General features: G+C 42.0%; 1 long non-coding RNA gene across 1 annotated transcript in view; it reads right to left on the minus strand.

Annotated features, from left to right (window-relative positions):
- The window catches only part of LOC126106601 (uncharacterized), a 267,678-nt gene extending 262,039 nt beyond the window's left edge, over positions 1-5,639 (minus strand). Inside the window, exon 1 of the long non-coding RNA XR_007523376.1 lies at positions 5,527-5,639. This is a non-coding gene — a long non-coding RNA (uncharacterized LOC126106601). The remainder of the gene's footprint in view (positions 1-5,526) is intronic.
- Between the last annotated feature and the right edge of the window lie 361 nt (positions 5,640-6,000).

The raw sequence follows: 6,000 nt of genomic DNA on the forward strand, positions 1-6,000 counted from the left end.
AGATCCAGCGAAGAGCGACGCATTTCGTGACGGGAATCGTTTAGTCGGCGCGAGAGCGTTGCAGAGATGCTCCACTAACTACAGTGGCAGATGTTACAACAGAGGCGCTGTGCATCACGCAGATGTTAACTACTGAAATTTCGAGTGAGCATTTTCCGGGAAGAGTCGGGCAGTATGTAACTTCCTCTCACATACATTTCGCGAACTGACTACAACGAGAAAATCTGAGAAATTAGAGGTAATAAAGAGATCCCACGCACCGTTTGCGAGTGGAACAGAGAATGGGAAATCAGCTAGTGATACCAGAAGTATTCTCCGCCACTTACTGTTACGACGCTTGCAGAGTATGACGTATGTTAATGATTTCAGCAGTAGTAAAGTGTTTGTTTTGTGTTTTTCTTTGTTGCACGAGCGACGCAGAAACCCCACGGTAGGGAAATTTCATATCGCTGGTCAAAATCTACGCCTTTTCGAAGGCCGTGTGCAGCGAGAAGCCCGAGTCTACGCAAAACCTGCTGCAACAGCCATAAGCCATAGACCGTAGATAACATAGACTGCGCATGACGTCATTTTACTGAAACCAAGATCTAAGTCACATGCCTCGGTGCACGAAACCGAGTACGTTATTACGCATCTAAAGTGCACAATTTACGACATTTTTGTTACAGATGCAGTGGAAGCAGAAGTAATGACCTTCACGTATGCTCAGATAAACCTTTTCATATACTGCAGATTAGGAAAACTGACGAAAATCTCATGTGTGAAGCGCGGCCCCTCCTGCCGGAGGGTTGTTCTTAGCATTAGTTAGTTTAAGTAGTGTGTACGACAAGGGACCGATGACCTCAGCAGTTTGGTCCCTTAGGAACTCACACGCATTTGAACGTCAGGTGTGAAAGTGAGCTACTTATAATGTTTGCAGAGTTAGTTCCATGAGTTGAAAGTTAGAAAGTGTAACGAATCTTGAAGCTTCCTGGCAGATTAAAACTGTGTGACGGACCGAGACTCGAACTCGGGACCTTTGCCTTTCGCGTGCAAGTGCTGTACCAACTGAGCTACTCAAGAACGACTCACGCCCCGTCCTCACAGCTTTACTTCTGCCAGTATCTTGTCTCCTACCTTCCAAACTTTCCAGAAGCTCGCAGGAGAGCATTAGATATAGAGCATTAGATATAGGAGAAATTCTTTGCTTTTTAAGACTGGTATAAAGTTTTCCTGAATGCCAGTGTAATTTTGTACCAGAATTTTCTGCAGACTCTCAGCGAGAAAACGTTATTGTAAAGGTTTGAAACTGTGGTGTCACCGCCAGACACCACACTTGCTAGGTGGTAGCCTTTAAGTCGGCCGCGGTCCGTTAGTATTCGTCGGACCCGCGTGTCGCCACTATCAGTGATTGCAGACCGAGAGCCGCCACACGGCAGGTCTAGAAAGACTTCCTAGCACTCGCCCCAGTTGTACAGCCGACTTTGCTAGGGATGGTTCACTGTCTACATATGCTCTCATTTGCCGAGACGACAGTTTAGCATAGCCTTCAGCTACGTAATTTGCTACGACCTAGCAAGGCGCCATATTCAGTAATTAGAATGAATTCTGAACAGACAATATTGTAAATCATGTACCGTCAAGAGCGACGTTCATCATTAATGGATTGAAGTTAAGTATGAAACTAATTACGTCCGCTTTCTGAATTCTAATTCCTTGTCATGTTCCAGACCTCACGTCAGTATAGTTCTTTTCTCCTCACGCCAGACTGCGTGAGCTAAAAAGCGTGCATTTCGGCCTCCTCTAGTAACACGGTGTTGGCTCTTCTGCCAACACAACAGAAATGATATGTAAAGTTCGGTGGAAGTCGTTAAATGCTCGAATTCTCGAATACTAACCTGGGTATGTGCGGCAGATCTCTTAAGCTGTCTCAAGACACTGATTCTAAGTATATTACTTGTTTTACCGTGTAAACTTTTAACATAAGATTACATCTTTTAATTAGGTAATTATGACAGCATTTAAGTTTTTTAATTTGGCCAAGAGTTATGTGATACATTCAAAATCATATGTTTGTTGTCCCTGGAAGCAAGACTGAAGAAAAATCAAGACACAGTCACAGGATTTTTCGACCTGGAGAAAGCGTTCGACAATGTCAAATGGTGCAAGACGTTCGAAATTCTGAGAAGAATATGGGTTAGCTATAGAGAAAGATGGGTAATGTATAATATGTACAAGAGCCCAGAGGGAAGAATACGAGTGGATGACCAAGAGCGAAGTGCTCGGATTAAAAGGGATGTACGACAGGGATGTAGTCTTTCGCCCAAAAGGACGGTTCAAGAGCGGAATTAAAATTCAGGGTAAAAGAATACTAACGACAAGATTCGTTGATGAAAGTGCTGTCCTCAGAGAAGAAGAACTGCAGGATCTGCTGAATGGAATGAACACTCTAATGAGTACAGGATATGGATTGAGAGTAAATCGGAGAAAAACGAAAGTAAAGAGAAGTAGCAGAAAGAGGAATTGTGAAAAACTTAACATCAGTATTGATGATCACAAAGTACATGAAGTTAAGGAATTCTGCTACCTAGGCATCAAATTAACCTATGACAGACGCAACAAGGAGAACAAGAAGCAGACTGGCACTGGGAAAAACGACATTCCTGGCCAAGAGAAGTTTACTAGTATCAAACATAATCCTTAATTTGAGGAAGAATTTCTGAGAATGTACGTTTGGAGCAGCAGTGTATGGTAACGAAACAAAGACTATGGGAAAACCGGATGAGAAGGGAATCGATGCATTTGATATATGGCGCTACAGAACAATGTTGAAAATTAGGTGGTCTGGTAAGAGAAGGAGTGAGGAGGTTCTCGGGAGAAGCGGCGAGGAAAGGAATGTGTGGGAAACACTGACAAGATGAAGGGACAGCATGGTAGGATAGGGAATAATTGCCATACTAGCGGAGAGACCTGTAAAGGATAAAAACAATAAAGGAAGAGAGAAAGACAGAGACTGGAATACCTCCAGCAAATAATTAAGAACGTAGATCGCAAGTACTGTACTGCGATGAAGAGATCGGCACAGGAGATTGATTCATTGCTGGCCGCAACAAACCAGTCAAAAAGAAAAGAAAGAAGGAACGGTTAGAAAGACAATGTACAAATGTTACTGGCTTCCGGAGTAGCGGTTTAGTAATAAAGATACTACAAACACCTGCGTATCGCTATCGTAGGTATTACAGTGGATGATGGATGATGAGGTCCATACTCCGAGGAGCGTAGGGGACGATGCGGCAGATCCGCACCGCCGACTAGGCAAAGTTCTAGCGGAGGTAGTTTGCCATTGCCTTCCTCCGACCGTAACGGAGATGAATGATGATGACGACACAGTAGCGCCCAGTCATCTCGAGGCAGGGAAAACCCCTGACCCCACCGCGAATCGAACCAAAGACCCCGTGCGCGGGAAGCGAGAACGCTACCGCAAGACCACGAGGTGCGGACATCGCAATGGATACTTTGCTCAAATTACAACATTCACAGAGGCTTTTAAAAATCATTCTTCCTGCGCTCCATCCTTGTCGTTGAACCTTTATAACTGCCGTACACTTCAGTGTTTTGCAAATTATAGATGAGGAAGTAATTTTCGTGTAAGGGTCGACAGAAGATCCAGTGAGGAACGCTAATATTAGGAAAAAACTTCCGAAAGAGGAAAACCGAATTTCGGAAACAGTTTTCAGATGTTGTTAAGGTCTGAAGCGTATTTGCTAGCCCAGTTGGATATGGCACCTGAGACGCAGCTGTTACAGTTCCTGACTCAGTCAACATAATGGCTCTTTCGCTTAAATTAGACGAAGTAAATAGCTTCAGTCTAATATTTCAAAAAAGACACTCCGTCCGTATTCGCCGGAAATTTTTAAAAACAAGAAGAAACCTGACAGCCCAAGCACGCTTCAAAACCGGTTGTGTTTATATGGGTGCGAAAATCGATTGCGGAATTGGAAAATCGGCAACTAGAAGCGGATTTCCAGAATCGATTTTGAAGTGTATTGACAAATCAGTATACGAAATCCAGTTTTGGAACCCCATGTAAACGTGGTGTAGCTGAATTTTACTTTGTAGTATCATATCTTTATTCTTAACAAAACAAAAATAAATAAAAAATAATCAACTATTACATTAAGGTAGATGTTCAGTGAATAATAGTGTGAACAGTATGCACTCTTTCGTACAACTTACAACATTTGTTAAACAACACGATTTAAATAACACACTTTTCTGTTTTCACGTTACTTTAATGTTCGCACAGTTGGCAGTGTAGCGCTTGTTTAGGTTGTTTTCGCCAAGTTTTATACCCCTGGGTTAGAAGACAGTGTTTGTTTACAATCGACTGTCCAGGCAGTACAATATCACGCAAAAGTAATACCACTTTTGCTATAGGACAACTTGTGATTTTTCGTAATCTAAAAGGTAAGTGATACAGACAAAAATGCCGCCATGCTCAACATGAGTAAAACTACTGTGGCAAATGTCAAACGATTTAACAAGGACCGTATTGGCTCTACACCTCAAAGGGCTAACCAAAAAAGTTAGATGCACGTGACAAGAGGAATCTAATATGAAAACCAAAGAAGCTTCCTACACTTAGTGCACCCAGATCAACAAGGGAGCTTCTAAACGATACTGAAAAGAGGGTACAGCGTCAAATGATTTGTAGAGCACTGAAAGATAGTGCCTACAATGGAAGAGTGCCTAGGAAGAAGCCGTCCGTGAATGTGTATCCACATCTAGACCGGACGAATTACTGTTCATCGACAGTATTGTGCACAAATATGCCTATGTGAACATACTAAAAAAATTACGCAAAAGTGCTGAAAAGTCAGGATATCAAACACATTCATGTTTTACTATGACCACAACATGAAACATAAGGCTCGCATTGTGCAGAGATATTTGTTGCGCGATTGATCGGAAGTCTTACAACCACCACCTTAATCACCAGACCTCAACCCTCCAGAGAATGTATGCGGAGAAGTAGAGCGACGTAACAGAAAAGCACTAACATCTTCCAAAGAAACTTTGAAGAGTCGGTTAAAAGAAGAATACGATCGTCTCTGTATTGACTGTTTCAAAAAGATCATTAGAAGCGCAGCGTTGGAAAGAAGTGATACAACAGAATGACTACCCCACAAAATATTGAAATATATTTTTCACAAAAAATTGTCTTCAAATAATTAGTTCTGGAAAATGTGCGAGTATTAATGTAACATGAAAATGGGACCGAGTTGTATTTAAAACGAATTAAAAAGAAGTTTCATATGTTATATTAATAAAGCTCATGCTGTTATCTACAAGTCATATAGTTTAAGATAATACTTGGTTATATTTCTCGTTTGTTTTATTGAGAACAAAGTTATGATGATACGAAATATAAATCCCGTAATGTCCGAATATTAACGTTACCCACTGTGTATAAAACAATGAAACAAGATTTGCTGCACTTTAATATCAATTTTAGTCACGGGGAATGTTAATATTGTGTTAGCTTACGTGATTAGTCGTCGGAGGCAACCTTTGTTTGGCGTTTTCAGTCGTTGCTTTTGCGAGGTTTCGCTATCCGAACGTTTCCAGTCGAAAACGCGCCGCACACTTCGAGAGCGAACAACAGACTGGCGCCGGTCTGAATATTGTATGCAGTCGCTGCTTGCTGCTGCCACCTGACGTGAACTCGTGAAACTATGTACCTGCCCGCGCGTGGAAGAGATGGCGTGAACGGACGTCAACAGCTGCAAAATAATTTCGTGTGTAGTTTGCGTTAAGGCTAACGCTCTCGAAATCTAATCAGCATCATTTAGACGTATGTGCAAATTTCGCAATAAATTATTGCCTGGCTTTACAAGTAGGCATGCCCTCGGTGGTACATCCACCCAACAGTGTCGCGGGTGATTTCCTGTACAAAAATGCATACATTTAACACATACAGCAATCAATAATTGACGTATTAAAAGCATCTTTGACGATCAG

This window comes from Schistocerca cancellata, chromosome 10, assembly GCF_023864275.1.
Source record: "Schistocerca cancellata isolate TAMUIC-IGC-003103 chromosome 10, iqSchCanc2.1, whole genome shotgun sequence".
In the NCBI taxonomy this organism is placed as follows: Eukaryota; Metazoa; Arthropoda; class Insecta; order Orthoptera; family Acrididae; genus Schistocerca; species Schistocerca cancellata.